The 27,822-nt window shown below is 30.9% G+C and overlaps 1 long non-coding RNA gene across 4 annotated transcripts; it reads left to right on the top strand.

Annotated features, from left to right (window-relative positions):
• The first annotated feature begins 1,071 nt into the window (after positions 1-1,071).
• Positions 1,072-22,654, top strand: LOC143058233 (uncharacterized). Of its 4 annotated transcripts, none has more exons than XR_012972959.1 (20): positions 1,072-1,121; positions 1,855-1,899; positions 4,056-4,079; positions 4,843-5,466; positions 6,201-6,269; positions 7,033-7,656; positions 8,391-8,459; positions 9,223-9,846; positions 10,581-10,649; positions 11,413-12,036; positions 12,771-12,839; positions 13,603-14,226; positions 14,961-15,029; positions 15,793-16,416; positions 17,151-17,219; positions 17,983-18,606; positions 19,341-19,409; positions 20,173-20,796; positions 21,531-21,599; positions 22,363-22,654. It is a non-coding gene; the product is annotated as an uncharacterized LOC143058233 (long non-coding RNA). The 4 variants fall into 4 exon arrangements; XR_012972960.1 differs by lacking the exon at positions 1,072-1,121 and adding an exon at positions 1,323-1,351; XR_012972963.1 differs by lacking the exons at positions 1,072-1,121; positions 1,855-1,899; positions 4,056-4,079; positions 4,843-5,466 and adding an exon at positions 5,480-5,696.
• The last annotated feature ends 5,168 nt before the right edge of the window (positions 22,655-27,822 follow it).

The following is a 27,822-nucleotide window of genomic DNA, read 5'->3' as shown; positions in this document are numbered from 1 at the left end:
CTCACTAATAAAAGGTTTTCACTGAAATACATGTTAAAAACATTTTTTCTCAAATAGAATTATATGAAAGGACAAGTTTTGAAAATTTGCACTATATTGCACTCTAATTATATGATAAAGATGACTTTCCAAATAGTTAAGAGTGCTTTCCACAGTTTTAAATACCAGATTTCCACTAGTAAGAATAATTATTTTGGTGTTGGTTTTTTTTATAAAATCTTCATTTTTGCATAATTTCTCTGTCAAAATGCACTTTAAGGCACAAGAAAATTTTATAGAATGCTTTAACAGGGTCTGTGTATTGTAATTAAAGGTTATAATCAGAAGTTTTGTCCTTGTTTTGACTAGTGAAGGTATTCTGGAAGAAATTAATTATACAAACACATTGTATTCAAAATAAATAAATATAGCGACGAAAGTGTCATTGCCTTATAGTGCTAAAACAACTTTATTTTTTTTCAGAAATGGACAAAAATACACAGATTTATTCAGAATGTCAGAAATGGACAAAAATACACAGATTTATTCAGAATGTTATACCGATGAAGATCACATAAAAATATTTGGAAAAATCAGAAGTATGAATTTCAATATGGGTCAGGATCCCTAATAGACCTTGAGATGAGGAACTCAGATGACGTAATTAAAAAAAATATTAGTCCGCCATACAATTGTGGATGCTGTGATTTTAAAAATGGACATAAATGAACAATAAGAACTGTTTTATAGAGCTGGTGTGATGAGAAAAGAAAGATGTAGATTTGACCTGAAATAAATTATTAGAAAGGACAATTTTTTTATTGAATTTTATGATCAGAATTTTGGGATTATTTCATGAGGAGACTGACATTTTTCACCATCTTCCGGGGTCCATCAATTTGCGGAAAAAGTAATCTCACTTGCCACCCGAAAATTTAACAGACATGTATAATGTATCAGGCTTCGATATGAGCCATCATACATGTTCAAGTAAACGATATGGACTGAGCAACGGAGGAAAACGTTACCATTACGGCTATGGAGAATTAATTGTAAATGTATACCCAAATTAGAAGCTTAATTTCCAGAAGTTTTCAGGAGATTTATGGATGATTTCACCTTGTACACCACCGAAAATGATGGTTAGTAGTTTTTATTTATACCTAGTTATTATAAATGGTTTAAGATAAATATTATTGATAAAGATCAGCAAAAACTCAATGAAACTTTGCTTTTAAAATGCATTACTGGCACGGGCTGAACACTTTTTTTAGGCACAATCATCACTTTGTTTACTTCCGAGAGATCCGAAAGGAATTTGTTTACTATATTTGAAAAAGGCAAAGAAACAACTTTTAAATATTATTAAATTGTAAGTAAACATGACACAATATAGTCTTTGTTATGTAATTATCACTTCGGTCTACAGGAATACCTGATAATCAAGGCAAGGGAGATAACACACTTCATACATCATCGCATGTGCTTTTATCCAATGATTTGACCCCTGGTCAGTAGATATCATATGCAAAAAAAACAGAAAAAAACATGTACATGTTTTAAGAAAATCATGAACTAATATTTTTAATGCGCCTTGAGCAAAACAATAGATATTGTCATTTCTCAGTGAAAAAGGGGGAGGGTCAAACGTTTTGAAAACAATATTTCTGCACCTATTCAACTATTAAGCTAGTTAGCTACTACCCATTGCTTCTAAAATAAAAGTTTAAATGAAGGTGACTAAGCCACAAGGGAGAAGCATTTGTCTTTCTTTGTGATTAAACTTTCAAGAATTAGATTTTTCTCTCTCAATAGTACTTATGTATTTAAATCAAATGATAACACAGCCTGAGTAATTTATTTGTCTTATTTCAGTTCCAGACATATCATTACTTTTTAACCTGAGATGGCAAACTAGAGGTTTAAAAAGTCCTGAATAACTGGTAAGCATTTTGCTTTATTAGGCAAGCTCTAAATTGTTTATTTATGGTATTTATGCATTGAAATTACAGTCGGTATGTTAAAAATATGCAAATATGAACACTGTTGCTATGGTCTTGGTATTAAATGAAAAGGCTTAGTTACAGATCGTTTCGACTCAATATTTCGAGTTAAATCTTGCGGCAACTGTTTCTCACGTAACCCTGCAAACTATATTTAGCTCTATTTTTGATCTGTCGTTATTTAATGACGCCATAATACATGTGATGTCACAATGTTTCCTTTAAAACCTCATGTGGATTCTCACTAATAAAAGGTTTTCACTGAAATACATGTTAAAAACATTTTTTCTCAAATAGAATTATATGAAAGGACAAGTTTTGAAATTTGCACTATATTGCACTCTAATTATATGATAAAGATGACTTTCCAAATAGTTAAGAGTGCTTTCACAGTTTTAAATACCAGATTTCCACTAGTAAGAATAATTATTTTGGTGTTGGTTTTTTTATAAAATCTTCATTTTTGCATAATTTCTCTGTCAAAATGCACTTTAAGGCACAAGAAAATTTTATAGATGCTTTAACAGGGTCTGTGTATTGTAATTAAAGGTTATAATCAGAAGTTTTGTCCTTGTTTTGACTAGTGAAGGTATCTGGAAGAAATTAATTATACAAACACATTGTATTCAAAATAAATAAATATAGCGACGAAAGTGTCATTGCCTTATAGTGCTAAACAACTTTATTTTTTTCAGAAATGGACAAAAATACACAGATTTATTCAGAATGTTATACCGATGAAGATCACATAAAATATTTGGAAAAATCAGAAGTATGAATTTCAATATGGGTCAGGATCCTAATAGACCTTGAGATGAGGAACTCAGATGACGTAATTAAAAAAAATATTAGTCCGCCATACAATTGTGGATGCTGTGATTTTAAAAATGGACATTAAATGAACAATAAGAACTGTTTTATAGAGCTGGTGTGATGAGAAAAGAAAGATGTAGATTTGACCTGAAATAAATTATTAGAAAGGACAATTTTTTTATTGAATTTTATGATCAGAATTTTGGGATTATTTCATGAGGAGACTGACATTTTCACCATCTTCCGGGGTCCATCAATTTGCGAAAAAAGTAATCTCACTTGCCACCCCGAAAATTTAACCAGACATGTATAAATGTATCAGCTTCGATATGAGCCATCATACATGTTCAAGTAAACGATATGGACTGAGCAACGGAGGAAACGTTACCATTACGGCCTATGGAGAATTAATTGTAAATGTATACCCAAATTAGAAGCTTAATTCCAGAAGTTTTCAGGATGATTTATGGATGATTTCACCTTGTACACCACCGAAAATGATGGTTAGTAGTTTTTATTTATAACCTAGTTATTATAAATGGTTTTAAGATAAATATTTTGATAAAGATCAGCAAAAACTCAATGAAACTTTGCTTTTAAAATGCATTACTGGCACGGGGCTGAACACTTTTTTTAGGCACAATCATCACTTTGTTTACTTCCGAGAGATCCGAAAGGAATTTGTTTACTATATTGAAAAAGGCAGGAAACAACTTTTAAATATTATTAAATTGTAAGTAAACATGACACAATATAGTCTTTGTTATGTAATTATCACTTCGGTCTACAGGAATACCTGATAATCAAGGGCAAGGAGATAACACACTTCATACATCATCGCATGTGCTTTTATCCAATGATTTGACCCCTGGTCAGTAGATATCATATGCAAAAAAACCAGAAAAAACATGTACATGTTTTAAGAAAATCATGAACTAATATTTTTAATGCGCTTGAGCAAAACAATAGATATTGTCATTTCTCAGTGAAAAAGGGGAGGTCAAACGTTTTGAAAACAATATTTCTGCACCTATCAACTATTAAGCTAGTTAGCTACTACCCATTGCTTCTAAATAAAAGGTTTAAATGAAGGTGACTAAGCCACAAGGGAGAAGCATTTGTCTTTCTTTGTGATTAAACTTTCAAGAATTAGATTTTTCTCTCTCAATAGTACTTATGTATTTAAATCAAATGATAACACAGCCTGAGTAATTTTTTTGTCTTATTTCAGTTCCAGAAACCTGAGATGGCAAACTAGAGGTTTTAAAAAGTCCTGAATAACTGGTAAGCATTTTGCTTTATTAGGCAAGCTCTAAATTGTTTATTTATGGTATTTATGCAATTGAAATTACAGTCGGTATGTTAAAAATATGCAAATATGAACACTGTTGCTATGGTCTTGGTATTAAATGAAAAGGCTTAGTTACAGATCGTTTCGACTCAATATTTCGAGTTAAATCTTGCGGCAACTGTTTCTCACGTAACACTGCAAACTATATTTAGCTCTATTTTGATCTGTCGTTATTTAATGACGCCATAATACATGTGATGTCACAATGTTTCCTTTAAAACCTCATGTGGATTTCTCACTAATAAAAGGTTTTCACTGAAATACATGTTAAAAACATTTTTTCTCAAATAGAATTATATGAAAGGACAAGTTTTGAAAATTTGCACTATATTGCACTCTAATTATATGATAAAGATGACTTTCCAAATAGTTAAGAGTGCTTTCCACAGTTTTAAATACCAGATTTCCACTAGTAAGAATAATTATTTTGGTGTTGGTTTTTTTTATAAAATCTTCATTTTTGCATAATTTCTCTGTCAAAATGCACTTTAAGGCACAAGAAAATTTTATAGAATGCTTTAACAGGGTCTGTGTATTGTAATTAAAGGTTATAATCAGAAGTTTTGTCCTTGTTTTGACTAGTGAAGGTATTCTGGAAGAAATTAATTATACAAACACATTGTATTCAAAATAAATAAATATAGCGACGAAAGTGTCATTGCCTTATAGTGCTAAAACAACTTTATTTTTTTTCAGAAATGGACAAAAATACACAGATTTATTCAGAATGTTATACCGATGAAGATCACATAAAAATATTTGGAAAAATCAGAAGTATGAATTTCAATATGGGTCAGGATCCCTAATAGACCTTGAGATGAGGAACTCAGATGACGTAATTAAAAAAAATATTAGTCCGCCATACAATTGTGGATGCTGTGATTTTAAAAATGGACATAAATGAACAATAAGAACTGTTTTATAGAGCTGGTGTGATGAGAAAAGAAAGATGTAGATTTGACCTGAAATAAATTATTAGAAAGGACAATTTTTTTATTGAATTTTATGATCAGAATTTTGGGATTATTTCATGAGGAGACTGACATTTTTCACCATCTTCCGGGGTCCATCAATTTGCGAAAAAAGTAATCTCACTTGCCACCCCGAAAATTTAACCAGACATGTATAAATGTATCAGCTTCGATATGAGCCATCATACATGTTCAAGTAAACGATATGGACTGAGCAACGGAGGAAAACGTTACCATTACGGCCTATGGAGAATTAATTGTAAATGTATACCCAAATTAGAAGCTTAATTCCAGAAGTTTTCAGGATGATTTATGGATGATTTCACCTTGTACACCACCGAAAATGATGGTTAGTAGTTTTTTATTTATACCTAGTTATTATAAATGGTTTAAGATAAATATTATTGATAAAGATCAGCAAAAACTCAATGAAACTTTGCTTTTAAAATGCATTACTGGCACGGGGCTGAACACTTTTTTTAGGCACAATCATCACTTTGTTTACTTCCGAGAGATCCGAAAGGAATTTGTTTACTATATTGAAAAAGGCAAGAAACAACTTTTAAATATTATTAAATTGTAAGTAAACATGACACAATATAGTCTTTGTTATGTAATTATCACTTCGGTCTACAGGAATACCTGATAATCAAGGGCAAGGGAGATAACACACTTCATACATCATCGCATGTGCTTTTATCCAATGATTTGACCCCTGGTCAGTAGATATCATATGCAAAAAAACCAGAAAAAAACATGTACATGTTTTAAGAAAATCATGAACTAATATTTTTAATGCGCTTGAGCAAAACAATAGATATTGTCATTTCTCAGTGAAAAAGGGGGAGGGTCAAACGTTTTGAAAACAATATTTCTGCACCTATTCAACTATTAAGCTAGTTAGCTACTACCCATTGCTTCTAAAATAAAAGGTTTAAATGAAGGTGACTAAGCCACAAGGGAGAAGCATTTGTCTTTCTTTGTGATTAAACTTTCAAGAATTAGATTTTTCTCTCTCAATAGTACTTATGTATTTAAATCAAATGATAACACAGCCTGAGTAATTTTTTTGTCTTATTTCAGTTCCAGACATATCATTACTTTTTAACCTGAGATGGCAAACTAGAGGTTTTAAAAAGTCCTGAATAACTGGTAAGCATTTTGCTTTATTAGGCAAGCTCTAAATTGTTTATTTATGGTATTTATGCAATTGAAATTACAGTCGGTATGTTAAAAATATGCAAATATGAACACTGTTGCTATGGTCTTGGTATTAAATGAAAAGGCTTAGTTACAGATCGTTTCGACTCAATATTTCGAGTTAAATCTTGCGGCAACTGTTTCTCACGTAACACTGCAAACTATATTTAGCTCTATTTTGATCTGTCGTTATTTAATGACGCCATAATACATGTGATGTCACAATGTTTCCTTTAAAACCTCATGTGGATTTCTCACTAATAAAAGGTTTTCACTGAAATACATGTTAAAAACATTTTTTCTCAAATAGAATTATATGAAAGGACAAGTTTTGAAAATTTGCACTATATTGCACTCTAATTATATGATAAAGATGACTTTCCAAATAGTTAAGAGTGCTTTCCACAGTTTTAAATACCAGATTTCCACTAGTAAGAATAATTATTTTGGTGTTGGTTTTTTTTATAAAATCTTCATTTTTGCATAATTTCTCTGTCAAAATGCACTTTAAGGCACAAGAAAATTTTATAGAATGCTTTAACAGGGTCTGTGTATTGTAATTAAAGGTTATAATCAGAAGTTTTGTCCTTGTTTTGACTAGTGAAGGTATTCTGGAAGAAATTAATTATACAAACACATTGTATTCAAAATAAATAAATATAGCGACGAAAGTGTCATTGCCTTATAGTGCTAAAACAACTTTATTTTTTTTCAGAAATGGACAAAAATACACAGATTTATTCAGAATGTTATACCGATGAAGATCACATAAAAATATTTGGAAAAATCAGAAGTATGAATTTCAATATGGGTCAGGATCCCTAATAGACCTTGAGATGAGGAACTCAGATGACGTAATTAAAAAAAATATTAGTCCGCCATACAATTGTGGATGCTGTGATTTTAAAAATGGACATAAATGAACAATAAGAACTGTTTTATAGAGCTGGTGTGATGAGAAAAGAAAGATGTAGATTTGACCTGAAATAAATTATTAGAAAGGACAATTTTTTTATTGAATTTTATGATCAGAATTTTGGGATTATTTCATGAGGAGACTGACATTTTTCACCATCTTCCGGGGTCCATCAATTTGCGAAAAAAGTAATCTCACTTGCCACCCCGAAAATTTAACCAGACATGTATAAATGTATCAGCTTCGATATGAGCCATCATACATGTTCAAGTAAACGATATGGACTGAGCAACGGAGGAAAACGTTACCATTACGGCCTATGGAGAATTAATTGTAAATGTATACCCAAATTAGAAGCTTAATTCCAGAAGTTTTCAGGATGATTTATGGATGATTTCACCTTGTACACCACCGAAAATGATGGTTAGTAGTTTTTTATTTATACCTAGTTATTATAAATGGTTTAAGATAAATATTATTGATAAAGATCAGCAAAAACTCAATGAAACTTTGCTTTTAAAATGCATTACTGGCACGGGGCTGAACACTTTTTTTAGGCACAATCATCACTTTGTTTACTTCCGAGAGATCCGAAAGGAATTTGTTTACTATATTGAAAAAGGCAAGAAACAACTTTTAAATATTATTAAATTGTAAGTAAACATGACACAATATAGTCTTTGTTATGTAATTATCACTTCGGTCTACAGGAATACCTGATAATCAAGGGCAAGGGAGATAACACACTTCATACATCATCGCATGTGCTTTTATCCAATGATTTGACCCCTGGTCAGTAGATATCATATGCAAAAAAACCAGAAAAAAACATGTACATGTTTTAAGAAAATCATGAACTAATATTTTTAATGCGCTTGAGCAAAACAATAGATATTGTCATTTCTCAGTGAAAAAGGGGGAGGGTCAAACGTTTTGAAAACAATATTTCTGCACCTATTCAACTATTAAGCTAGTTAGCTACTACCCATTGCTTCTAAAATAAAAGGTTTAAATGAAGGTGACTAAGCCACAAGGGAGAAGCATTTGTCTTTCTTTGTGATTAAACTTTCAAGAATTAGATTTTTCTCTCTCAATAGTACTTATGTATTTAAATCAAATGATAACACAGCCTGAGTAATTTTTTTGTCTTATTTCAGTTCCAGACATATCATTACTTTTTAACCTGAGATGGCAAACTAGAGGTTTTAAAAAGTCCTGAATAACTGGTAAGCATTTTGCTTTATTAGGCAAGCTCTAAATTGTTTATTTATGGTATTTATGCAATTGAAATTACAGTCGGTATGTTAAAAATATGCAAATATGAACACTGTTGCTATGGTCTTGGTATTAAATGAAAAGGCTTAGTTACAGATCGTTTCGACTCAATATTTCGAGTTAAATCTTGCGGCAACTGTTTCTCACGTAACACTGCAAACTATATTTAGCTCTATTTTGATCTGTCGTTATTTAATGACGCCATAATACATGTGATGTCACAATGTTTCCTTTAAAACCTCATGTGGATTTCTCACTAATAAAAGGTTTTCACTGAAATACATGTTAAAAACATTTTTTCTCAAATAGAATTATATGAAAGGACAAGTTTTGAAAATTTGCACTATATTGCACTCTAATTATATGATAAAGATGACTTTCCAAATAGTTAAGAGTGCTTTCCACAGTTTTAAATACCAGATTTCCACTAGTAAGAATAATTATTTTGGTGTTGGTTTTTTTTATAAAATCTTCATTTTTGCATAATTTCTCTGTCAAAATGCACTTTAAGGCACAAGAAAATTTTATAGAATGCTTTAACAGGGTCTGTGTATTGTAATTAAAGGTTATAATCAGAAGTTTTGTCCTTGTTTTGACTAGTGAAGGTATTCTGGAAGAAATTAATTATACAAACACATTGTATTCAAAATAAATAAATATAGCGACGAAAGTGTCATTGCCTTATAGTGCTAAAACAACTTTATTTTTTTTCAGAAATGGACAAAAATACACAGATTTATTCAGAATGTTATACCGATGAAGATCACATAAAAATATTTGGAAAAATCAGAAGTATGAATTTCAATATGGGTCAGGATCCCTAATAGACCTTGAGATGAGGAACTCAGATGACGTAATTAAAAAAAATATTAGTCCGCCATACAATTGTGGATGCTGTGATTTTAAAAATGGACATAAATGAACAATAAGAACTGTTTTATAGAGCTGGTGTGATGAGAAAAGAAAGATGTAGATTTGACCTGAAATAAATTATTAGAAAGGACAATTTTTTTATTGAATTTTATGATCAGAATTTTGGGATTATTTCATGAGGAGACTGACATTTTTCACCATCTTCCGGGGTCCATCAATTTGCGAAAAAAGTAATCTCACTTGCCACCCCGAAAATTTAACCAGACATGTATAAATGTATCAGCTTCGATATGAGCCATCATACATGTTCAAGTAAACGATATGGACTGAGCAACGGAGGAAAACGTTACCATTACGGCCTATGGAGAATTAATTGTAAATGTATACCCAAATTAGAAGCTTAATTCCAGAAGTTTTCAGGATGATTTATGGATGATTTCACCTTGTACACCACCGAAAATGATGGTTAGTAGTTTTTTATTTATACCTAGTTATTATAAATGGTTTAAGATAAATATTATTGATAAAGATCAGCAAAAACTCAATGAAACTTTGCTTTTAAAATGCATTACTGGCACGGGGCTGAACACTTTTTTTAGGCACAATCATCACTTTGTTTACTTCCGAGAGATCCGAAAGGAATTTGTTTACTATATTGAAAAAGGCAAGAAACAACTTTTAAATATTATTAAATTGTAAGTAAACATGACACAATATAGTCTTTGTTATGTAATTATCACTTCGGTCTACAGGAATACCTGATAATCAAGGGCAAGGGAGATAACACACTTCATACATCATCGCATGTGCTTTTATCCAATGATTTGACCCCTGGTCAGTAGATATCATATGCAAAAAAACCAGAAAAAAACATGTACATGTTTTAAGAAAATCATGAACTAATATTTTTAATGCGCTTGAGCAAAACAATAGATATTGTCATTTCTCAGTGAAAAAGGGGGAGGGTCAAACGTTTTGAAAACAATATTTCTGCACCTATTCAACTATTAAGCTAGTTAGCTACTACCCATTGCTTCTAAAATAAAAGGTTTAAATGAAGGTGACTAAGCCACAAGGGAGAAGCATTTGTCTTTCTTTGTGATTAAACTTTCAAGAATTAGATTTTTCTCTCTCAATAGTACTTATGTATTTAAATCAAATGATAACACAGCCTGAGTAATTTTTTTGTCTTATTTCAGTTCCAGACATATCATTACTTTTTAACCTGAGATGGCAAACTAGAGGTTTTAAAAAGTCCTGAATAACTGGTAAGCATTTTGCTTTATTAGGCAAGCTCTAAATTGTTTATTTATGGTATTTATGCAATTGAAATTACAGTCGGTATGTTAAAAATATGCAAATATGAACACTGTTGCTATGGTCTTGGTATTAAATGAAAAGGCTTAGTTACAGATCGTTTCGACTCAATATTTCGAGTTAAATCTTGCGGCAACTGTTTCTCACGTAACACTGCAAACTATATTTAGCTCTATTTTGATCTGTCGTTATTTAATGACGCCATAATACATGTGATGTCACAATGTTTCCTTTAAAACCTCATGTGGATTTCTCACTAATAAAAGGTTTTCACTGAAATACATGTTAAAAACATTTTTTCTCAAATAGAATTATATGAAAGGACAAGTTTTGAAAATTTGCACTATATTGCACTCTAATTATATGATAAAGATGACTTTCCAAATAGTTAAGAGTGCTTTCCACAGTTTTAAATACCAGATTTCCACTAGTAAGAATAATTATTTTGGTGTTGGTTTTTTTTATAAAATCTTCATTTTTGCATAATTTCTCTGTCAAAATGCACTTTAAGGCACAAGAAAATTTTATAGAATGCTTTAACAGGGTCTGTGTATTGTAATTAAAGGTTATAATCAGAAGTTTTGTCCTTGTTTTGACTAGTGAAGGTATTCTGGAAGAAATTAATTATACAAACACATTGTATTCAAAATAAATAAATATAGCGACGAAAGTGTCATTGCCTTATAGTGCTAAAACAACTTTATTTTTTTTCAGAAATGGACAAAAATACACAGATTTATTCAGAATGTTATACCGATGAAGATCACATAAAAATATTTGGAAAAATCAGAAGTATGAATTTCAATATGGGTCAGGATCCCTAATAGACCTTGAGATGAGGAACTCAGATGACGTAATTAAAAAAAATATTAGTCCGCCATACAATTGTGGATGCTGTGATTTTAAAAATGGACATAAATGAACAATAAGAACTGTTTTATAGAGCTGGTGTGATGAGAAAAGAAAGATGTAGATTTGACCTGAAATAAATTATTAGAAAGGACAATTTTTTTATTGAATTTTATGATCAGAATTTTGGGATTATTTCATGAGGAGACTGACATTTTTCACCATCTTCCGGGGTCCATCAATTTGCGAAAAAAGTAATCTCACTTGCCACCCCGAAAATTTAACCAGACATGTATAAATGTATCAGCTTCGATATGAGCCATCATACATGTTCAAGTAAACGATATGGACTGAGCAACGGAGGAAAACGTTACCATTACGGCCTATGGAGAATTAATTGTAAATGTATACCCAAATTAGAAGCTTAATTCCAGAAGTTTTCAGGATGATTTATGGATGATTTCACCTTGTACACCACCGAAAATGATGGTTAGTAGTTTTTTATTTATACCTAGTTATTATAAATGGTTTAAGATAAATATTATTGATAAAGATCAGCAAAAACTCAATGAAACTTTGCTTTTAAAATGCATTACTGGCACGGGGCTGAACACTTTTTTTAGGCACAATCATCACTTTGTTTACTTCCGAGAGATCCGAAAGGAATTTGTTTACTATATTGAAAAAGGCAAGAAACAACTTTTAAATATTATTAAATTGTAAGTAAACATGACACAATATAGTCTTTGTTATGTAATTATCACTTCGGTCTACAGGAATACCTGATAATCAAGGGCAAGGGAGATAACACACTTCATACATCATCGCATGTGCTTTTATCCAATGATTTGACCCCTGGTCAGTAGATATCATATGCAAAAAAACCAGAAAAAAACATGTACATGTTTTAAGAAAATCATGAACTAATATTTTTAATGCGCTTGAGCAAAACAATAGATATTGTCATTTCTCAGTGAAAAAGGGGGAGGGTCAAACGTTTTGAAAACAATATTTCTGCACCTATTCAACTATTAAGCTAGTTAGCTACTACCCATTGCTTCTAAAATAAAAGGTTTAAATGAAGGTGACTAAGCCACAAGGGAGAAGCATTTGTCTTTCTTTGTGATTAAACTTTCAAGAATTAGATTTTTCTCTCTCAATAGTACTTATGTATTTAAATCAAATGATAACACAGCCTGAGTAATTTTTTTGTCTTATTTCAGTTCCAGACATATCATTACTTTTTAACCTGAGATGGCAAACTAGAGGTTTTAAAAAGTCCTGAATAACTGGTAAGCATTTTGCTTTATTAGGCAAGCTCTAAATTGTTTATTTATGGTATTTATGCAATTGAAATTACAGTCGGTATGTTAAAAATATGCAAATATGAACACTGTTGCTATGGTCTTGGTATTAAATGAAAAGGCTTAGTTACAGATCGTTTCGACTCAATATTTCGAGTTAAATCTTGCGGCAACTGTTTCTCACGTAACACTGCAAACTATATTTAGCTCTATTTTGATCTGTCGTTATTTAATGACGCCATAATACATGTGATGTCACAATGTTTCCTTTAAAACCTCATGTGGATTTCTCACTAATAAAAGGTTTTCACTGAAATACATGTTAAAAACATTTTTTCTCAAATAGAATTATATGAAAGGACAAGTTTTGAAAATTTGCACTATATTGCACTCTAATTATATGATAAAGATGACTTTCCAAATAGTTAAGAGTGCTTTCCACAGTTTTAAATACCAGATTTCCACTAGTAAGAATAATTATTTTGGTGTTGGTTTTTTTTATAAAATCTTCATTTTTGCATAATTTCTCTGTCAAAATGCACTTTAAGGCACAAGAAAATTTTATAGAATGCTTTAACAGGGTCTGTGTATTGTAATTAAAGGTTATAATCAGAAGTTTTGTCCTTGTTTTGACTAGTGAAGGTATTCTGGAAGAAATTAATTATACAAACACATTGTATTCAAAATAAATAAATATAGCGACGAAAGTGTCATTGCCTTATAGTGCTAAAACAACTTTATTTTTTTTCAGAAATGGACAAAAATACACAGATTTATTCAGAATGTTATACCGATGAAGATCACATAAAAATATTTGGAAAAATCAGAAGTATGAATTTCAATATGGGTCAGGATCCCTAATAGACCTTGAGATGAGGAACTCAGATGACGTAATTAAAAAAAATATTAGTCCGCCATACAATTGTGGATGCTGTGATTTTAAAAATGGACATAAATGAACAATAAGAACTGTTTTATAGAGCTGGTGTGATGAGAAAAGAAAGATGTAGATTTGACCTGAAATAAATTATTAGAAAGGACAATTTTTTTATTGAATTTTATGATCAGAATTTTGGGATTATTTCATGAGGAGACTGACATTTTTCACCATCTTCCGGGGTCCATCAATTTGCGAAAAAAGTAATCTCACTTGCCACCCCGAAAATTTAACCAGACATGTATAAATGTATCAGCTTCGATATGAGCCATCATACATGTTCAAGTAAACGATATGGACTGAGCAACGGAGGAAAACGTTACCATTACGGCCTATGGAGAATTAATTGTAAATGTATACCCAAATTAGAAGCTTAATTCCAGAAGTTTTCAGGATGATTTATGGATGATTTCACCTTGTACACCACCGAAAATGATGGTTAGTAGTTTTTTATTTATACCTAGTTATTATAAATGGTTTAAGATAAATATTATTGATAAAGATCAGCAAAAACTCAATGAAACTTTGCTTTTAAAATGCATTACTGGCACGGGGCTGAACACTTTTTTTAGGCACAATCATCACTTTGTTTACTTCCGAGAGATCCGAAAGGAATTTGTTTACTATATTGAAAAAGGCAAGAAACAACTTTTAAATATTATTAAATTGTAAGTAAACATGACACAATATAGTCTTTGTTATGTAATTATCACTTCGGTCTACAGGAATACCTGATAATCAAGGGCAAGGGAGATAACACACTTCATACATCATCGCATGTGCTTTTATCCAATGATTTGACCCCTGGTCAGTAGATATCATATGCAAAAAAACCAGAAAAAAACATGTACATGTTTTAAGAAAATCATGAACTAATATTTTTAATGCGCTTGAGCAAAACAATAGATATTGTCATTTCTCAGTGAAAAAGGGGGAGGGTCAAACGTTTTGAAAACAATATTTCTGCACCTATTCAACTATTAAGCTAGTTAGCTACTACCCATTGCTTCTAAAATAAAAGGTTTAAATGAAGGTGACTAAGCCACAAGGGAGAAGCATTTGTCTTTCTTTGTGATTAAACTTTCAAGAATTAGATTTTTCTCTCTCAATAGTACTTATGTATTTAAATCAAATGATAACACAGCCTGAGTAATTTTTTTGTCTTATTTCAGTTCCAGACATATCATTACTTTTTAACCTGAGATGGCAAACTAGAGGTTTTAAAAAGTCCTGAATAACTGGTAAGCATTTTGCTTTATTAGGCAAGCTCTAAATTGTTTATTTATGGTATTTATGCAATTGAAATTACAGTCGGTATGTTAAAAATATGCAAATATGAACACTGTTGCTATGGTCTTGGTATTAAATGAAAAGGCTTAGTTACAGATCGTTTCGACTCAATATTTCGAGTTAAATCTTGCGGCAACTGTTTCTCACGTAACACTGCAAACTATATTTAGCTCTATTTTGATCTGTCGTTATTTAATGACGCCATAATACATGTGATGTCACAATGTTTCCTTTAAAACCTCATGTGGATTTCTCACTAATAAAAGGTTTTCACTGAAATACATGTTAAAAACATTTTTTCTCAAATAGAATTATATGAAAGGACAAGTTTTGAAAATTTGCACTATATTGCACTCTAATTATATGATAAAGATGACTTTCCAAATAGTTAAGAGTGCTTTCCACAGTTTTAAATACCAGATTTCCACTAGTAAGAATAATTATTTTGGTGTTGGTTTTTTTTATAAAATCTTCATTTTTGCATAATTTCTCTGTCAAAATGCACTTTAAGGCACAAGAAAATTTTATAGAATGCTTTAACAGGGTCTGTGTATTGTAATTAAAGGTTATAATCAGAAGTTTTGTCCTTGTTTTGACTAGTGAAGGTATTCTGGAAGAAATTAATTATACAAACACATTGTATTCAAAATAAATAAATATAGCGACGAAAGTGTCATTGCCTTATAGTGCTAAAACAACTTTATTTTTTTTCAGAAATGGACAAAAATACACAGATTTATTCAGAATGTTATACCGATGAAGATCACATAAAAATATTTGGAAAAATCAGAAGTATGAATTTCAATATGGGTCAGGATCCCTAATAGACCTTGAGATGAGGAACTCAGATGACGTAATTAAAAAAAATATTAGTCCGCCATACAATTGTGGATGCTGTGATTTTAAAAATGGACATAAATGAACAATAAGAACTGTTTTATAGAGCTGGTGTGATGAGAAAAGAAAGATGTAGATTTGACCTGAAATAAATTATTAGAAAGGACAATTTTTTTATTGAATTTTATGATCAGAATTTTGGGATTATTTCATGAGGAGACTGACATTTTTCACCATCTTCCGGGGTCCATCAATTTGCGAAAAAAGTAATCTCACTTGCCACCCCGAAAATTTAACCAGACATGTATAAATGTATCAGCTTCGATATGAGCCATCATACATGTTCAAGTAAACGATATGGACTGAGCAACGGAGGAAAACGTTACCATTACGGCCTATGGAGAATTAATTGTAAATGTATACCCAAATTAGAAGCTTAATTCCAGAAGTTTTCAGGATGATTTATGGATGATTTCACCTTGTACACCACCGAAAATGATGGTTAGTAGTTTTTTATTTATACCTAGTTATTATAAATGGTTTAAGATAAATATTATTGATAAAGATCAGCAAAAACTCAATGAAACTTTGCTTTTAAAATGCATTACTGGCACGGGGCTGAACACTTTTTTTAGGCACAATCATCACTTTGTTTACTTCCGAGAGATCCGAAAGGAATTTGTTTACTATATTGAAAAAGGCAAGAAACAACTTTTAAATATTATTAAATTGTAAGTAAACATGACACAATATAGTCTTTGTTATGTAATTATCACTTCGGTCTACAGGAATACCTGATAATCAAGGGCAAGGGAGATAACACACTTCATACATCATCGCATGTGCTTTTATCCAATGATTTGACCCCTGGTCAGTAGATATCATATGCAAAAAAACCAGAAAAAAACATGTACATGTTTTAAGAAAATCATGAACTAATATTTTTAATGCGCTTGAGCAAAACAATAGATATTGTCATTTCTCAGTGAAAAAGGGGGAGGGTCAAACGTTTTGAAAACAATATTTCTGCACCTATTCAACTATTAAGCTAGTTAGCTACTACCCATTGCTTCTAAAATAAAAGGTTTAAATGAAGGTGACTAAGCCACAAGGGAGAAGCATTTGTCTTTCTTTGTGATTAAACTTTCAAGAATTAGATTTTTCTCTCTCAATAGTACTTATGTATTTAAATCAAATGATAACACAGCCTGAGTAATTTTTTTGTCTTATTTCAGTTCCAGACATATCATTACTTTTTAACCTGAGATGGCAAACTAGAGGTTTTAAAAAGTCCTGAATAACTGGTAAGCATTTTGCTTTATTAGGCAAGCTCTAAATTGTTTATTTATGGTATTTATGCAATTGAAATTACAGTCGGTATGTTAAAAATATGCAAATATGAACACTGTTGCTATGGTCTTGGTATTAAATGAAAAGGCTTAGTTACAGATCGTTTCGACTCAATATTTCGAGTTAAATCTTGCGGCAACTGTTTCTCACGTAACACTGCAAACTATATTTAGCTCTATTTTGATCTGTCGTTATTTAATGACGCCATAATACATGTGATGTCACAATGTTTCCTTTAAAACCTCATGTGGATTTCTCACTAATAAAAGGTTTTCACTGAAATACATGTTAAAAACATTTTTTCTCAAATAGAATTATATGAAAGGACAAGTTTTGAAAATTTGCACTATATTGCACTCTAATTATATGATAAAGATGACTTTCCAAATAGTTAAGAGTGCTTTCCACAGTTTTAAATACCAGATTTCCACTAGTAAGAATAATTATTTTGGTGTTGGTTTTTTTTATAAAATCTTCATTTTTGCATAATTTCTCTGTCAAAATGCACTTTAAGGCACAAGAAAATTTTATAGAATGCTTTAACAGGGTCTGTGTATTGTAATTAAAGGTTATAATCAGAAGTTTTGTCCTTGTTTTGACTAGTGAAGGTATTCTGGAAGAAATTAATTATACAAACACATTGTATTCAAAATAAATAAATATAGCGACGAAAGTGTCATTGCCTTATAGTGCTAAAACAACTTTATTTTTTTTCAGAAATGGACAAAAATACACAGATTTATTCAGAATGTTATACCGATGAAGATCACATAAAAATATTTGGAAAAATCAGAAGTATGAATTTCAATATGGGTCAGGATCCCTAATAGACCTTGAGATGAGGAACTCAGATGACGTAATTAAAAAAAATATTAGTCCGCCATACAATTGTGGATGCTGTGATTTTAAAAATGGACATAAATGAACAATAAGAACTGTTTTATAGAGCTGGTGTGATGAGAAAAGAAAGATGTAGATTTGACCTGAAATAAATTATTAGAAAGGACAATTTTTTTATTGAATTTTATGATCAGAATTTTGGGATTATTTCATGAGGAGACTGACATTTTTCACCATCTTCCGGGGTCCATCAATTTGCGAAAAAAGTAATCTCACTTGCCACCCCGAAAATTTAACCAGACATGTATAAATGTATCAGCTTCGATATGAGCCATCATACATGTTCAAGTAAACGATATGGACTGAGCAACGGAGGAAAACGTTACCATTACGGCCTATGGAGAATTAATTGTAAATGTATACCCAAATTAGAAGCTTAATTCCAGAAGTTTTCAGGATGATTTATGGATGATTTCACCTTGTACACCACCGAAAATGATGGTTAGTAGTTTTTTATTTATACCTAGTTATTATAAATGGTTTAAGATAAATATTATTGATAAAGATCAGCAAAAACTCAATGAAACTTTGCTTTTAAAATGCATTACTGGCACAGGGCTGAACACTTTTTTTAGGCACAATCATCACTTTGTTTACTTCCGAGAGATCCGAAAGGAATTTGTTTACTATATTGAAAAAGGCAAGAAACAACTTTTAAATATTATTAAATTGTAAGTAAACATGACACAATATAGTCTTTGTTATGTAATTATCACTTCGGTCTACAGGAATACCTGATAATCAAGGGCAAGGGAGATAACACACTTCATACATCATCGCATGTGCTTTTATCCAATGATTTGACCCCTGGTCAGTAGATATCATATGCAAAAAAACCAGAAAAAAACATGTACATGTTTTAAGAAAATCATGAACTAATATTTTTAATGCGCTTGAGCAAAACAATAGATATTGTCATTTCTCAGTGAAAAAGGGGGAGGGTCAAACGTTTTGAAAACAATATTTCTGCACCTATTCAACTATTAAGCTAGTTAGCTACTACCCATTGCTTCTAAAATAAAAGGTTTAAATGAAGGTGACTAAGCCACAAGGGAGAAGCATTTGTCTTTCTTTGTGATTAAACTTTCAAGAATTAGATTTTTCTCTCTCAATAGTACTTATGTATTTAAATCAAATGATAACACAGCCTGAGTAATTTTTTTGTCTTATTTCAGTTCCAGACATATCATTACTTTTTAACCTGAGATGGCAAACTAGAGGTTTTAAAAAGTCCTGAATAACTGGTAAGCATTTTGCTTTATTAGGCAAGCTCTAAATTGTTTATTTATGGTATTTATGCAATTGAAATTACAGTCGGTATGTTAAAAATATGCAAATATGAACACTGTTGCTATGGTCTTGGTATTAAATGAAAAGGCTTAGTTACAGATCGTTTCGACTCAATATTTCGAGTTAAATCTTGCGGCAACTGTTTCTCACGTAACACTGCAAACTATATTTAGCTCTATTTTGATCTGTCGTTATTTAATGACGCCATAATACATGTGATGTCACAATGTTTCCTTTAAAACCTCATGTGGATTTCTCACTAATAAAAGGTTTTCACTGAAATACATGTTAAAAACATTTTTTCTCAAATAGAATTATATGAAAGGACAAGTTTTGAAAATTTGCACTATATTGCACTCTAATTATATGATAAAGATGACTTTCCAAATAGTTAAGAGTGCTTTCCACAGTTTTAAATACCAGATTTCCACTAGTAAGAATAATTATTTTGGTGTTGGTTTTTTTTATAAAATCTTCATTTTTGCATAATTTCTCTGTCAAAATGCACTTTAAGGCACAAGAAAATTTTATAGAATGCTTTAACAGGGTCTGTGTATTGTAATTAAAGGTTATAATCAGAAGTTTTGTCCTTGTTTTGACTAGTGAAGGTATTCTGGAAGAAATTAATTATACAAACACATTGTATTCAAAATAAATAAATATAGCGACGAAAGTGTCATTGCCTTATAGTGCTAAAACAACTTTATTTTTTTTCAGAAATGGACAAAAATACACAGATTTATTCAGAATGTTATACCGATGAAGATCACATAAAAATATTTGGAAAAATCAGAAGTATGAATTTCAATATGGGTCAGGATCCCTAATAGACCTTGAGATGAGGAACTCAGATGACGTAATTAAAAAAAATATTAGTCCGCCATACAATTGTGGATGCTGTGATTTTAAAAATGGACATAAATGAACAATAAGAACTGTTTTATAGAGCTGGTGTGATGAGAAAAGAAAGATGTAGATTTGACCTGAAATAAATTATTAGAAAGGACAATTTTTTTATTGAATTTTATGATCAGAATTTTGGGATTATTTCATGAGGAGACTGACATTTTTCACCATCTTCCGGGGTCCATCAATTTGCGAAAAAAGTAATCTCACTTGCCACCCCGAAAATTTAACCAGACATGTATAAATGTATCAGCTTCGATATGAGCCATCATACATGTTCAAGTAAACGATATGGACTGAGCAACGGAGGAAAACGTTACCATTACGGCCTATGGAGAATTAATTGTAAATGTATACCCAAATTAGAAGCTTAATTCCAGAAGTTTTCAGGATGATTTATGGATGATTTCACCTTGTACACCACCGAAAATGATGGTTAGTAGTTTTTTATTTATACCTAGTTATTATAAATGGTTTAAGATAAATATTATTGATAAAGATCAGCAAAAACTCAATGAAACTTTGCTTTTAAAATGCATTACTGGCACGGGGCTGAACACTTTTTTTAGGCACAATCATCACTTTGTTTACTTCCGAGAGATCCGAAAGGAATTTGTTTACTATATTGAAAAAGGCAAGAAACAACTTTTAAATATTATTAAATTGTAAGTAAACATGACACAATATAGTCTTTGTTATGTAATTATCACTTCGGTCTACAGGAATACCTGATAATCAAGGGCAAGGGAGATAACACACTTCATACATCATCGCATGTGCTTTTATCCAATGATTTGACCCCTGGTCAGTAGATATCATATGCAAAAAAACCAGAAAAAAACATGTACATGTTTTAAGAAAATCATGAACTAATATTTTTAATGCGCTTGAGCAAAACAATAGATATTGTCATTTCTCAGTGAAAAAGGGGGAGGGTCAAACGTTTTGAAAACAATATTTCTGCACCTATTCAACTATTAAGCTAGTTAGCTACTACCCATTGCTTCTAAAATAAAAGGTTTAAATGAAGGTGACTAAGCCACAAGGGAGAAGCATTTGTCTTTCTTTGTGATTAAACTTTCAAGAATTAGATTTTTCTCTCTCAATAGTACTTATGTATTTAAATCAAATGATAACACAGCCTGAGTAATTTTTTTGTCTTATTTCAGTTCCAGACATATCATTACTTTTTAACCTGAGATGGCAAACTAGAGGTTTTAAAAAGTCCTGAATAACTGGTAAGCATTTTGCTTTATTAGGCAAGCTCTAAATTGTTTATTTATGGTATTTATGCAATTGAAATTACAGTCGGTATGTTAAAAATATGCAAATATGAACACTGTTGCTATGGTCTTGGTATTAAATGAAAAGGCTTAGTTACAGATCGTTTCGACTCAATATTTCGAGTTAAATCTTGCGGCAACTGTTTCTCACGTAACACTGCAAACTATATTTAGCTCTATTTTGATCTGTCGTTATTTAATGACGCCATAATACATGTGATGTCACAATGTTTCCTTTAAAACCTCATGTGGATTTCTCACTAATAAAAGGTTTTCACTGAAATACATGTTAAAAACATTTTTTCTCAAATAGAATTATATGAAAGGACAAGTTTTGAAAATTTGCACTATATTGCACTCTAATTATATGATAAAGATGACTTTCCAAATAGTTAAGAGTGCTTTCCACAGTTTTAAATACCAGATTTCCACTAGTAAGAATAATTATTTTGGTGTTGGTTTTTTTTATAAAATCTTCATTTTTGCATAATTTCTCTGTCAAAATGCACTTTAAGGCACAAGAAAATTTTATAGAATGCTTTAACAGGGTCTGTGTATTGTAATTAAAGGTTATAATCAGAAGTTTTGTCCTTGTTTTGACTAGTGAAGGTATTCTGGAAGAAATTAATTATACAAACACATTGTATTCAAAATAAATAAATATAGCGACGAAAGTGTCATTGCCTTATAGTGCTAAAACAACTTTATTTTTTTTCAGAAATGGACAAAAATACACAGATTTATTCAGAATGTTATACCGATGAAGATCACATAAAAATATTTGGAAAAATCAGAAGTATGAATTTCAATATGGGTCAGGATCCCTAATAGACCTTGAGATGAGGAACTCAGATGACGTAATTAAAAAAAATATTAGTCCGCCATACAATTGTGGATGCTGTGATTTTAAAAATGGACATAAATGAACAATAAGAACTGTTTTATAGAGCTGGTGTGATGAGAAAAGAAAGATGTAGATTTGACCTGAAATAAATTATTAGAAAGGACAATTTTTTTATTGAATTTTATGATCAGAATTTTGGGATTATTTCATGAGGAGACTGACATTTTTCACCATCTTCCGGGGTCCATCAATTTGCGAAAAAAGTAATCTCACTTGCCACCCCGAAAATTTAACCAGACATGTATAAATGTATCAGCTTCGATATGAGCCATCATACATGTTCAAGTAAACGATATGGACTGAGCAACGGAGGAAAACGTTACCATTACGGCCTATGGAGAATTAATTGTAAATGTATACCCAACTAGTAATTATTCTAGACTATAATGTTGCATGTATTGCATTTTAGTTGCTTTCTCTTATTTTCAACTATATTTATCGAAAAAAAAACCGAAAATATACTTTGACATATTTAGCTGTCCTACTGATTCAAATACTAATACAGTAGTACAAGAGGATAACATACTGTGTTTGTTATATGTCTGGGTGATATTAAATGTTGGGAATACTTAATATTATAAAAACCAAATAAGAAGGGAGAAGCTTATCCTGAGAAAACACTATTTTTATACATTTCAATACAATGACAATATAACGGGTAACTTTGAATTCAAGAAATCATGTTTCATTTTTGATGGGAATAAAATCATGACCGTCTTCGTCCTTATTGGAACGGGCACGTTATAATATATATATATAAGTGCCTATAAATAGCAGCACATGACATACAAATCTATGGGAGTGTGGATTAATCAGTACAGAGATTAATTCAATTACACAAATAAAATTATAGATTGCCAAACAATGTAATTTTAACACACTATTTAGTATGTAAATATAAGAATGTTTAAAATATTTACAAAATGATGCAATATTTCGCTAGACCAACTAGCTTTATCAAGCGTGCATCTATCAAGGTGAAATCGGATGTAGATGATAAGAAACTTTTGCAGCTCAACGTCTATGTTGCACTGAACTGCCTTTTAAAATTTTCTTATTTAAAAGGCAGTTCAGTGCAACATAGACGTTGAGCTGCAAAAGTTTCTTTAAAAGGCAGTTCAGTGCAACATAGACGTTGAGCTGCAAAAGTTTCTTATCATCTACATCCGATTTCACCTGGATAGATGCACGCTTGATAAAGCTAGTTGGTCTAGCGAAATATTGCGTTTATTTTCATCATTTTGTAAATATTTTAAACATTCTTATATTTACATACTAAATAGTGTGTTAAAATTACATTGTTAGGCAATCTATATATATATATATATCAAATGTATATGTATAAAGCTTTTGTATGCAAATTTTCTCAAATATTGAATATTAAATTCCGTGCTGAAGATAGTTCCACAAAGCTGACATTCCGTACTAAAATCCAACGGTCGACCATTTATGTGTACATGTGACTGACAAACTATATCCATATATGCATTTTAAAAAAATCCCAAATTGCAATCTTCAATTAAAGTAAAAACATTGATATACATCATAGACTGGTCAACTTTCAACGAAAGTCGAAGAATTTACAAATTTGAATCTCTGACAGTCTTGTCATACAATCCTTTTGATTTTTTTGTTTGGTTTGAAAAGAACACCAATATCAGTGAAATACACATAATTAGATAATTTTTGAATTTGGTATTATTACTATTATATTATAGATGAAAATTATAAAAAAAGGGAGGCGTGGTATGATTGCCAATGAGACAATTGTTCACCAGAGACTAAATAATAAAAGTAAGAAAATATGTGTCGCTGTACGTGCTTAAATAATGATGAAAACTCATATAATTTTGCTCGGGATGTTGCAACTACTACTAGAGCCAAGTTTTTCAACTTCACTTCGTACTTTAATTTGGCCTTTTAAAACACTGACTGGAGCGTCACTTCATTCTTTTGTAAACAAAACGCGCGTCTTACGTATAAAATTGTAATCCTGGTATTTATAATGAGTTCATTTACAACTATTGGTTTGATGCCACTGCTGATGGAGGCTTTCTCCCCGATGTTATCACCAGCCAAGAAATCAGCACTTATATGTTGCTATGAAATATCATTGATATATTCACAATTGAAAACTAACTGTTTATAAAACTTTAATTTTATTTTAGTAAAACTAAGGATTCATTAACCCCCGGAAGAGATTACCTTCGCTTTATTTTGCAAAACCCATTTAGATTTTTTGGGTCCTCAGTACTCTTCACCTTCCTACGCTAATAGCCTTTTAACCTCTTTTGAATCGAGGAACTTATAAGTCTTTTGTATGGGAATCGCGCGTCTGGCATACACCATTTTAATGATGAATTTACTGTATAGACATACTCCGACTATTTCGTTTTTTCAATCGAACGAAATGTGATTCTAAGGATGATCATTTGTAAATACTATTATTTTATTTTGTTATTTAGTATTTTATATAACCTTCTTTTGATATCCCGGCTATTAAAGTTAAACGCAACTAGATTGTGTCTTTTAATTCCATTTCATGTGATTTTTCTACATGTCTACATGTCATAAAAAATAAAAATACAAACTCCACGGAAAACAAATTCAAAACGAAAGTCCCTTATCAAATGGCAAAATCAAACTCTCAAACGCATGGAAAACAACTGTCATATTCCTTCACTTGGTACAGGCATTTTCTTATGTAGAAAATGGTAGATTCAGCTTGGTTTTATAGCTACCTGCATAAAGGTAACAGAGTATACCGGTGTTCAAAAGTCGTAGATAGATTGAGAAAAAACAAATCTGGGTTACAAAGCAAAACCAAGGAAACACATCTACTATAAGAGGAAAACAAAAGAACAACAATAGCACCGAATTGCGACAAAAACTTGAACACACATAGTAAATTAACTATTTGTTTACAACTGCCAAATTCTGGACTTGGTACTGAACATCTTAAGAAAAAACTGACCACAAATGAAAAAAACTCTCTCTGTATGACTGTGCTAATTACACCTACTGCATGGTAGAAAGATTTGCGACTTCTCTCTTTTGCTATACATTTTATATAAGAACACATTTTTTTTTAAATTATTTTGAAAACATGTATTGTTCGACTTATACAAACCAGCTACGTTAAGACACATGATTGTATAGAGTATATTTGTCTTATTTGTCATTGTTTTTGTTTTTGTTTTCACTTGCTTGATATGAACACGTATAGAATTTATAAACAGTAGTAAAATATTACTCGTGTTTATATCATAAGAAAAATAAAATCGCTCGACGACAGAAATATAACCAAGAAAACAAATTAGCCGAAAACAATTCTTTTTCTATTGGTACCAAGTTGATAAAGATGCGACAACAAATGAATCTACAATAATTTTTTTGAGAAAACTCTTCAGAAATCCTCATGCTAATTTCTTAAAATCTTACTTATCATTTTTACGTTGTGTTTCCGTTGTGTCGTTTGTTTTCTCCTATATTTGAGTGTGAATTCACATTACTATAAGACGTGTCACGGTACTTTTCTATCCCAAATTCATGTATTTGGTTTTGATGTTATATTGGTTATTCTCATCGGATTTTGTCTAATGCTTAGTCCGTTGCTGTGTGTGTTACATTTTAATGTTGTGTCGTTGTTCTCCTCTAATATCTAATGCCTTTCCCTCAGTTTTAGTTTGTTACCCCGATTTTGTTTTTGTCCATAGATTTATGAGTTTTGAACAGCGGTATACTACTGTTGCCTTTATTTATCATCTTTATCAAATACTTAGTATAATTTGTAGGATATTTTACATGATGACAAGGGCCGTTTTTGACTCAACCTCTAAATTTTACTAAAATTGCCAATAACCAAAACAAGTTAAATATAAAAACAAAAATGAAATTAGAAAATACAGGCATATTTCCCTAGTGCATGTGGCTTTTTCCCCCCTTGCAACGTTTCGTTCAGTATTTTATATTGATTTTTGTGTGTGTTTGCCCTTTGTTTTGGAAGGAATGTGTTTTGTTGAGTCTTGTTATGTAATGATTTTGAAATATATGATATTAACAACAACACAATTTATGACTTAAAAAAATGTAGATAATCTTTTACAAAGTTATCCGATACATCAATAAAACTGAGACAAAAGCGACATTCTAGAGTTTATCACTGGATTTCATTAATCTTATTTCAACGCTGTGAACGTTCATTATGACATCATATCGTCAGACGGTGATATCATTCTGTCGTTGTGCATTTTGATTGGCTCTGGTGATTTACTTTCTGTACCTGATCCAGATTTCGCACTGAAGCTGAAAGGCCATGTCTGAAAGGGAAAGGAAAATGATACAAGGTAAACAAAAAAAAACAAAAAAAAAAACTTTAGAATAATACTAAACTAAAATTATTATAAACAATATAGTTTTCGAAGTAATATGATAATATCTTTAAGACCATAATTAAAAACTGCATATATGTGTAATCCTGCTTGATTGTTTTCTGCCTTTATGTCAAAAATAAACAAATTACAAAAAAAAATATAGTTTTCGAATTTTAGTTTTATAAATCTACAATTCAAAGCACAAAACAAATGACAATTATCAAAATTTAATTGTTATAAAACCTTGCAAAATCAACTATGTTTAATAAAACAAAATTTAATAGCTTTTCTTATGTAGAAAAGATGGGGATGTATGTGTTAATTTTGGAGAGAATATCTCTGCATTCAAGATGTAATACAATGATAAATGTTCAGATGAGTTATTCTAACTCACTGTATGGTGTTAATAGTTTTGAAGTTGTTCCTCATTTATATTTATTTTTTTTTCGAACTAAAATCAATTCATTAAAGATACTAGATTTAGCATTTTAAATATGCCCGACTCGCGTTTCGTCTACAGAAGACTCGTAAGCGGCGCTCGATTCAAACCAATAGAAATTAAGACAAATTCAATAACAGAGTTGAAGAGCACAGAAAACCAAATCTTTTTTAATACGTTGTGCAAAAAATGGTAATGGCAATACATTGAATATGCCTGTAACAGAAAAAAATAGTAATGTTTGAATAATTGTAACATTTAAATACTAGTACCGTTCATTTACAGAAAATGAACTATCAACACATGTCGTCACAGGAGGACTGACTACATTGTTTGTGGTATCCTAGGGGACGGGGCCAGCAGTACTATCGACAATATGGAGGCCAAATTATTAACAAAGATGAAAAACATTATCGCAAAAACCCGTGTAACAGAAGCAGAAAAAAACATTTTGGGTAATTT

Source organism: Mytilus galloprovincialis, chromosome 1 (assembly GCF_965363235.1).
Source record: "Mytilus galloprovincialis chromosome 1, xbMytGall1.hap1.1, whole genome shotgun sequence".
Taxonomy (NCBI): Eukaryota; Metazoa; Mollusca; class Bivalvia; order Mytilida; family Mytilidae; genus Mytilus; species Mytilus galloprovincialis.
This window is presented reverse-complemented; position numbering and strand designations above follow the sequence as displayed.